Below are 10,416 nucleotides of genomic sequence, written 5' to 3'. Positions count from 1 at the left end.
GCTGGTCCCGATATTCCGGTAAACATAACTGTAATTTTGAATTCATATATGTAGCTCTAGCACAAGTCACGTAATCAAAGGAAACATATTTATCTTAGTGTTTCTTGCGTTTTCTTATTAATATATCAAAGCGTGTGGCATTCTTCTATCCGCCTCATCCATTTAATTACCGTAGCAGGAGTGAACTTCATCAGAGCGCGCATGGTAAGATGCTTTGACGTACAGGTTTCCTCGCCTCCTACCCCCTACCCATCCATTTCTAACGACAGCCTTCTTGTTGTGTATTTGCACGTGTAGTCACGCGACCAACATGATTCCGACCCAGCTCCAGCGAGCGGTTAGACAGAATCCTGCGCGATTTTCTCGGGGACTATGAGATCGATCGACCGAGAGGCATATGCGACGAAGAGACGACAGCATTATGGATCGCTCGCTCGCTGAGCAAAGAGCTCAAGTTGTCCAGAGCAGCCCCCCCCAAGCAACTCTCTAGAAGCAGCAAGAAGCTGCTGAAAAAGCGAGCAGAAATATACTGGAGAAACACTAAAAGATCCCCGACGCTGACTTGGAGAGCATTTACAAGAGGAAGGCGGCTAGAATTGACTCTGTGGTTGTGGCAGTCTCCAAAACAATGCCAAGGCAGGATTTACAGAAACCAAAGGACCCCGGAAGATAGCGAGCACAGGTGGCAAGGCACCATGCACAAAAAATGCTCGGCCAACCCACAAAAATCTAAACAGAAAAAAGCTTTTCGCAGGACACTACGCAAAACAGCTAGAGATGTGGAGTGTGTCTACCCCAGAGCTTTTGGGGTAGATGCCGCTCGTTTGAACGACAGTAAAGATGACGACTTTGTCTTGGACAGTGACTGCAAGCCAGTTATCGGTTGGGAGAGACGGAAGACAGGTATTTCGCAACATGAGCCTAGCGTAAGATGACATGTTCAATTCGGTGCCGCCACCACCACTTCTCCTGCAACTAAGGGCCTGAAATAACATAACGTTGCTGAACGATAGAAAACCGTGCTAAATGAAGTTGAGCAGAGTGCAAGAAAGACGGAAAGCGAGAAATGGCTGCCCGCCACGGATAAGATACTCAAATTATTACCGGAAGATGCAGGCGGCCTGTTACGGAAGAAACCACCTGTTAATACACGGAGTTTGATACTGAAAAATCATGATGAAGATGCAATAGATCGACTGGTGGCGACGAGCACGGTTAAACCAGGGCTAGAAGCAAAATTTCTTAATAGTTACTCAGAGCGCAGGTGATCCTGGGGGCATTTTTATGAGCAATTCGATGTGTTTGCGTCAAACACATTCCAGTGATTTCCCGTGTGCTCAATGTCATCAGTGCTGCACACAAACGCCAGAGCAAGAAGGTCGCGATCACAAAATCTTACGGACTGGGCCGCGCAATTAGACGCAACATTGAGGAAGAAAATTGATGGGGCTACTGTATCTTCATAAAAGAAAAAGAAGCCAAACCCACGCTATCAAAGCAAAAGTCGGAGAATCCAAGATCCAATGGCGTTATAGACTGTTGGAGACACGAAAGTCAGAGGAGCGAGCACCAAAGGCATTCTAGCTAGTCTCCGGAAAAGAACAGGCCGGCTTCTTCAAGTGAAAAAAAACATATGCTATAGAACAGTCTAACGTTATCAATGAACAGATCTATAATATGGCTCTCCTTGATGTTCATAGCATGGTGCAGTCTATCCGGAGACTAAAATGTGGGAATACGATGGGCGCAACATGAGCTGTGTGCTTGCTGCAACAATTCGTTGCCTAGAAAATGGGAACTGTGCAGGTTTTTCGTAGAGGAAGGGGTTCAGACCCGCCCACGTTGTTGTCTTCCAGCCCGCCTGTATAAAACGGGCTTAAGACCTTACTAGAAGCCTTGTTGGTGGACACGACGTATGACACGAATGTGAACAAGTACAGGCTGTTTAGTTTCGCAGTGACGGACCTTTTTGTCAAAATATGTTTAGATACAGAAACTTGTAAAACCTATTTTTGTTTTACATTTCTACTTACATTATCAATCTATTTTGCATTTATTGGGACATTATGTGCAGTATCCATTAGTTAAGGCGGAAACGGTGCAGAAAATGGGATTGACGATTAAGCTTAAGGAGCTGTAACCCTTGGTGGACAAAGAGCGAGGTCTTCATGACAGATCACACCACTCACGAAATGTCGGTTGTCTCCGAGTGTTTATCAGCAGCTTGCCAGTTGCTGTGCAGGTTTCACGTGGGTTCTTTGTTAGAAGGACAGCCTGCCAAACTTTCGTCCGGTACGGAGGCAAAGAAAAAGGCGTTAAAGGATGATTTTTCCTCTCTAGTGTCGGCCACTAGCGAGCCTTAATATGACGAAGGATTTGCCTATTTACTGCACATGCTGGACGGAAACACGGAGCACAAGTTCCGGACATTTATCGACAACTGAGACGGAAAAAGAGCGGAATAGGTGTTTTACGAACACGGATGTGTCTCACGTTGGAAATCATACGAATACACCGTTCGCCCTAATTAGTCGTGGCACGACTATTTACCGTGCATCCCCCAAATGCTCAAAATTGCTCATGATCAATTTTGGTGCACGACTAAATTATGTGCACGACTATTACCGATTTATTCCAAGAAACGTCACGAGCGACATTTCTGCACTTTCGTAATAATCGACGGCATTGGTGGAGAGGTTTAGCCGCGTCGCTCCACGCACAATATCGCGGGTTCGAGTCTGCGCGCAGCGATAACACAGAAGGATCCCTTAGGGTTCTGGAACTGCCATGTAAGTCCTTTTGGAAAAAGTAGAAAAATATATTTATGCATTATGAATACAAATAATGTACCACTAAATATCTGCAGACCTGGCAGCTTCCTTGTATCCGTCGCTAAAAGCGTCAGGATACATTTCAATAATCTCTTGAAGCTCTCTACTGAGCTGCTTGACTTTCCAGACACCGTCACGAGGAAGATCCAGTCCGCACTAAACCATGGACCTCTTTGCCCATTTTTCTCCGTTTTTTTCTTTCTCTAAGTTGACGAGGCGGATGCACTCAGCTGCCAGTTCAAGAAAGCGCTTCTTCCCAGGATCTGCAAGCTTTCCAGATGAAGAATTGCCGGTCTTCCAATCACCATTCCGAACAGCTTCCGTATTCCGTCGCTCGGCAAGGCAACGCCAGTGGTCCTTGATACGCTGAATTGGGAAGCGGTCTGCGGGCTGGACTTTGTCGGTGACGTTAGCAGGGAAAAGCCTCACCTTCGTCCGCAGTTCGTGAGCTGTGTCCTCGACGTCTGTACCGCAATGTTCACTAGTGTTGTCTGTCCAAAGAATCCGTCCAGACGCGAACGGTCCACCCGGCTCCCAGAACCTTGGGTCGCGCAGCCGTTGACACATTAAGCGTCCATTGATGAACGCACTCGGCGAAGTCCGGTAGCACACACCAGGCGTCGAATCGGCAAGATGTTGAATAGGGTAGCTAGAGTTCTTGTTCTTGAATATCAGCATCAGACACAGGATGCGTGCATCGCTACCCCTTTTCAAAAGAACACACATTGTGATGCTCTCACGACCTATCACAAAAGCAACACAGCTAATTCAAATCATCACTGCGTAGATCCCCATATTACATACCTGACACGACACTGCGGTATTTGACGGACTGTGATCCAACGAAGTTCAGCGTCTTGCCATCGTCAAGGTCAACAACGAAGTGGCTCTCGTGTATATTGTACTGCTGATCAGGGTGAAGTGTTCCTTCCTCAAACTGGCGCTTAAGCTCACCCATATGCTTCGCTAAAGATCTGTCTATCTGAGCCTGTTTCTCGACGCTGACCTGCTTCTTGCCCTTGTGTCTCCTGTAGACGATGTTGTAGCGCTCCAAGAAGTCTTGAACGCGACGAGGAGTCAGAAGACTCGTAAATGGCTTGTTCTTGACACTAAAGCGAGCGTTGAAGCGTGGGTGTTCGCTATCCTCAATGAGGACGACGCCCATTTCAGCGACAAGCTGGCTCGAGAGCTTGACACCAGCTCGCCGTTGTCTTTGAAACTCTGTCAGTAAAAGTGGGTACAGCCACGTCCAGTGCTCCGCTATTGTAGGCGACATTGAACATTGGGCCAGAAATTGTAACCCATACTATACAGACTGTAAAAAGTCTAATAATTGTCTGTTTGATATAAATAAAAGTGCTATATATAACTTAGTGTCTTGAGAGGGCGGTAGAACTCATCAATTAGCCAGAAGCATCCTTTAAGGTCAGCGAAAATGTCCGGCAAGCACGAGTTCTGCCCAGGAGAGGAGCGGATGATTGTGAACAGCTACGAGTATTTCAAAAGCCAGAAGGAACAAGGCCTCTTCAAAGGCATCATGACACGCCAACTGGTCTCTGATTGCCTTGGTTGTGCTCCCAACACCGTTGACTCCGTGGTTAATGAGAAAAAGAATAACCCAGACACTGATTTTGAGGTATATCAATTATAACTGATATTGTAACACTTCCTTTTTAAACTAATATTTGTACAAAGCCCAGTGAAAACGACAGAGGTCGAAAGCGAGATTATGACCTGACGGATACCTTTATAATATTTTTCACCATCCTGCTGGCAGAATTGAATGTTAAATCGACAAGGGCAATCTGCGACCGGGCGATGTGTCATCTTCCTTTTTGACATATGATTTTGATTCTAGACCAATCATATCTGTGTATTTGGCGCGCCTTTCCCCCGAAAATGACAGTGTTCTGAGAGGGCATTTTTAAACGACTGTAGCTCCAAAACGGCTGGGAATTGGCTAAAAATTACCACAAAATCGAAATCTAAACGCATGATTGCACCCTATATCTAAATGTCGATATAGGTTTTCCTAAATGTAGACCTCTTATGCCTCTCTAGATTCTGGCCCAATGCTCAATGTCGCCTACAATAATTTGCTGCCCCTACCATCCAGAGCTTTTACGACGAATTGATGTCGGATACGTTGTCTTCCACTCGCATACTTGAGCTGCTTAGGGTTCTCTAAGCTTGTAGCTGTGTCACCACGCTTCTTCCATCAGTCGCGAGCGTTGTTCATGTTCACCCTTCTATCCGAGGAGCGAAACAGCGAAGGAAAGAAGTCGATAGCTCTACCATAGAGACCTTTAGAACCTCGGAGAGCTTGATCCAGCTCCATTTAGTCGGTGCACCGTACACGATCGCAGAAAGGAACAACCTGCTGAAGCTTGCGCGGCACTTCTTCTACCGTGCCTGTTTTAAAGTGAGAAAACACCTGGAGGTTGCGAATGAAAAGTACAGTAGCAGAATGCATGACTGCTGTTGCCAGCATGACTAATCTTCGTGTATGTTTAATTGTGGTGTATGACTAATTAAGGTGTATGCACAGTTTACTTTCGTATAAGTACGATGCATGACTATTTAAGTCACACGACTAATTAGGGTGAACGGTGTAAGTGATTGGAGTCTAAACCGGGGAAGGTGGAGCAGATCGTCAGCAAGAATAACTCTATCAATGAGCTAATTTCTACTAAAATTTTACTTCACGAGGTAGCGGAGGATGAATACCTATCTGCATGCCATAAATTCGGCTCGTGCCACCGCCCCCCCAAAAAATACGTAATTGGCAACACAGGCCATGGTACTCAGCCCGTTCGCTTACTATCTGGTTGTGGAGGAGCTCATGCATGCAACGGGCGGTCGCACAGATTATACAGCTCTTGCCAAAAGTGGAGTTGTGATATTGAAGAGCGGCCGAGCCGGCTCTGACTACACTGTTAACATCAGATGCAAAAATGTTTTGGTGTGAAATCGCAATACTTTTTCGGTTTTAACAACGATTAATTTACAATTGTCTTTTCGCGCTAGTCACACTTGTGTGATTGTGTATTCAGACAAACATGTATTCTTCGGTGCCGGCACATTTCCCCCGCCTACAAAGCCTAAGTGAGTCTGTCTTGCCACCGCTAAGTTGCATTGCACAACGTAGGATGCGCCAATGCGCTGTGACCAATCTATCAGTAAGGGATGTCGCCAAAGACAAAATGAGCATGCAGTTGATTAACAAGGGATCCGTCCCACAGGCGTTTCATCGCGATGGCAAAGACTCAAACTCCAAGTTCTGCATGAAGCAGCTTGTATCGGTGCTAACGGCATTACACTCCAAAAACTACCAGGGCGTCTTAGATTTATAGGTGTGTTTTTTATGACCACCCACCCCTAGTCTGTACTATAATTGGTATGATCGCAAGATGGATACACTGCCATTTGGCGTCTTCACTTCCAGCTGACGCGATTCTTGCTGCACCCTTCACCCCACTTCCACCTTTATCGCCTTCTCCGCACTGAGCAACTTCAATGGCCCCTTCCCGACGTCAGCACCCCACGATATGCGCTGTCTGTGCGTTAGTAAGTGGGAAAATGGCTACAGCTACTCGAAGATTAGCGCTGAAGTGGAATTGCTGCGAACCACCGTGCGCGACATCATCGCCTACTTCAAGAAGAATAAACACTGCGCTGTCAAACCTTGTCAAGACTGACCTCGTCTCACTACTGATCGTGATGAGCGTCGCGTCCTCCAACAGACCGAAAGCGACTTTGCTGCTGCTATTGCTGTTATAAATTCGAAGGGCATCGGAGTCACCGTGTCTGCGCAAGTGGTGCGCAACCGCCTAAACACTGCCGGACTAAACGGCCGTTCGACACATAAGAAACCGCCTAAAATGCACCTCAAGCAGCGACTTGCCTAAACGAGGCGTTTGGCCGATATGGATTAAGATGACTGGGGAACTGTGCTATTTACGGACGAGCCTTCAGTTGAGCTTCACGGGACCACCGGGTGGGCTTCGGCGTGGCGTCGGACCCATGAAGTATTCCATGACAAGCTCATCCTTCCTACCTTTATAACTCGTATGACAGGTCGAGAAGAAGTAGGGAGAGGAAGAAGACGTTACTTGTAGGCGTCAAAAGACGAAGTGAGTACTTTATTAGTATTAGGAAGCCACCAATAGCTTTACACCAGCCATTAGTGTCTGTATAGTTTAAGCCAGTCGTACCGACTTAAACAGGACCTCCTAAATCTCATTATAATATTTTGGAGTGACTAAGGTCAAGGTAATCAAACTGTTTAGAGGCTACTTCAACAGCCTCCCTGCCTCTGAACATATTTTATCAAACTGACAATTCTATGTTATAACAGAGGTAAAATTTTCCTTAAAGGACTTTTCCTCAGTCCTTGAAACGCCGCCAGGAAGTCGCTTAGGCTAGCCGATCTGACTTTGCCCTGCAGTTTCTGCTAGGGAAGGAGGACGCTAAGTGACACGCCTGGTAGGAACTCAAGGATGGAGCCCAACATGTCGTCTCTACTTGCCGCTGCTAGCGAACAGGCTCCCTCGCATCGGTAGAGGCTATTTCGGTGGGCACAGAGCCCTTCCGATCTGCAAAGAGCGCTTCTTATGAGGGAGAAGAAGAAGCGGGCGCCGCGGACAGCACTGCAGGTTGCGCCAGTTCTCATCGCCACGCTGGAGGAGGGGGGAAGGGGCTTCTCGAGCACACGTGGCCACCACTCCATCGAAGAAGTCACTAAGCTGGGGTATTTAGTGATGATGTCATTTGTCACACAGAAACCACAAAATCTACACATTATGACACCGACTACGTGTCCAGTGACACAAATGCTGAAAGTGAAAGCGACTGAGATGTACTGGCGTATCTCTAACAAATTTGTTGTTAAGCATGGATTATTATTGATAAACTCATGTGTCTAGATAATTCGGTACTTGACCAGGGAAACCTCAACGAGGGAAAACCTTGTGCGAGCAAAAAAGAATAAACCCCAGTGGGAAAAAATTCTAAAAAGAACGCAGAATATAGACACGCTTCATGCGCTTGTATTATCATGGTATTTCTAAACTGAGTTGCCGGATCCTGCTTTCAGACATTTCATCCTGAGCTTGGCCCTTAGTTCTCTAAACTGGTGCTTATCTAAGGCTTTAGTGAAGATGTCAGCTATCATCTCTTTCGTATTGCAGTAGGTGACGTTAAATTCATGCCGCTCTACTTTTTCTTGCACGAAACAGTATCGTACGTGTATATGTTTCGATCGTCCGTGAAGTTCGGGGTTGTAGCAGATTTTGATGCAGCTCTGATTATCTTCGTATATTGTGTTAGCCTGCGTTGTAGCAAAGCCAAGTTCGTTGAGGAGAAGTTTGAGGAATATCATCTCTTGCATGCAGTGACACAGGGCGATATATTCTGCCTCTGTTGTAGAGAGAACTACAGTATGATGCTTACGCGAAAGCCATGAGATAGGACCGCTAGCTAGCATTGTCACGTATCCTCCAATGGAGCGTCTCGAGTCGGGGCAGTTGGCGTAGTCAGAGTCACTGTAGGCAATTAGTTGATCGGCAAGGTTTTCCGATGTAATATCGGTCGAGCCTCCCAGAAGAAGACCGTATTCTTTCGTTCCAGATAGGTACTTTAGACCACGAATGACTGCTTTCCAGTGATCCATACCTGGATTCGCTAGAAATTGGCTGACCTCTCGCATGTAGAATGCCAAATCGGGTCGAGTGCCTACCATTAAATACATGACACTACCTACAGCTTGTCGATACGGAATCGATTTCATCGCATCTTTCTCTTGCTCACTGCTGGGCTGGCTGCTTACGGAAAGTTTAGCGTTCCGTTCTGCTGGTGTTGCAATAGGGTACGGAATGTAGTTGCTGAAGCGGTCAATGACCTTCGTAGCGTACTTGTGCTGGTGGATAAACATCGTTCGGTTTTTACGGTCACGTTGAATTGACCAGCCGAGTAAGTACTTCACCTCCCCTAAATCTGACATGGAGAAACGCTTTTTCAAGGCTGATTTCAGCTCACTGACGAGTGCTGGTGTAGGCGCAATGATCAGTAAGTCGTCGACGTACACTGCTATGTAACAGGTGATGTCAGCAACTGTGCGTCGAAATACGCATCGATCTTTAATGAGTTTCAGGAACCCGAGATTCTCTAGGAAGGCAGACAAGGTTTGGTACCATACACGAGGCGCTTGTTTAAGCCCATATAAGCTCTTAAGAAGTTTACACACTAGGTGCTCCTTGCCCGGGATTTTGAAACCTTCCGGTTGAGCCATGTAGATCTCCTCTTCCAAGTAGCCATTAAGGAATGCTGTCCTAACATCCATTTGATGGACTTCAAAGTCGAGAAGAGCTGCAATAGTAAGAAGTAGTCTAAGTACCTCCATCCTGATGACAGGAGAGAATATCTCGTTGTAGTCGATGCCATATTCCTGAAGGAATCCTTTGATCACAAGACGCGCTTTAAAGCGGTCGATCTCGCCAGTGCCGGTATACTTTACTACAAAGATCCATCGGCTACTTAAAATCTTCCTTCCTTTAGGAGGGGATACCAACACCCAAGTGTGATTGTCCATGAGGGACTTGTATTCCGATTTAGCTGCTTTACGCCACTGGTTAGCGTGGGAAGACTTCATTGCTCCCCGATACGTAGTGGGCTCAGACACATACCGAATAGCTAGTAATGTGTACAGTAAATGCTGACGTTGCTCCTGTTCGTGTATGCCTTCCTCAGAGTTGAGGGTTACGTCATTGGCTTCCTCAGAGCTATCAATGGCTTCCGCAGAGAGGCGGGGTCGCTTAGGAGTCGAATGATGCGGAGGATCAGAGTCCGTCTCTGTTCGAAAAGAATAATGTATGGCTGTTCGATCAACAGCCTCCCTCAGTGAGGGCAGTACACGTTGGTTCACTGTGCCTGGCGCTGTTGTCATTGCAGGGCCTGATGTGGGTGACGGTGTGATCACTGGTTCTGACACATGTTCAGGCTCCGGTGCTACTGTAGTAGCAGTTGCAGGTGGCAGAGGTACAGGTGCAAGTGTAGCGGTAGATTTCTGCCGATTCGTGGACTGTGTGGGCTCTGGAGTAGACGTCAGGCCTGTGAGAGAGGGAAATTCGTCCTCTTTAAAGACTACATCACGACTGTAGATAATTGCATGAGTATTGATGTCCATCAGACGGTAGCCTTTCTTATGGTCAGGCACACCAAGATACATACACAAACGGGCTCTAGCGTCGAGTTTGTCTCGGTATTGCTCCGTGATGTGGACATATCCGCTGCATCCGAATACTTTGATGTACTGCATGGATGGAATACGGTTGTGCCAAAGCTCATACGGGGTTCGTCCATCCGTCTTGGAGCTAGGAGTCATATTGATGAGAGTGGTCACATGACAGACACACTCGGCCCATAACTGCTTCGGTAGCTTGCCGTCAAGTAGAAGGGCTCGGACACGCTCCATAATGGTACGCATGCGGCGTTCTGCAACTCCGTTTTGCTGAGGTGTGTATGCATTGGTAAACTGGGCGTGAGTTCCATACTTTTTAAATATGATGCGGCCAAGCTTCTCGTACTC

The sequence above is a fragment of the Phytophthora infestans genome, genomic scaffold (assembly GCF_000142945.1).
Source record: "Phytophthora infestans T30-4 supercont1.36 genomic scaffold, whole genome shotgun sequence".
Lineage (NCBI taxonomy): Eukaryota > Oomycota > Peronosporomycetes > Peronosporales > Peronosporaceae > Phytophthora > Phytophthora infestans.
This window is presented reverse-complemented; position numbering follows the sequence as displayed.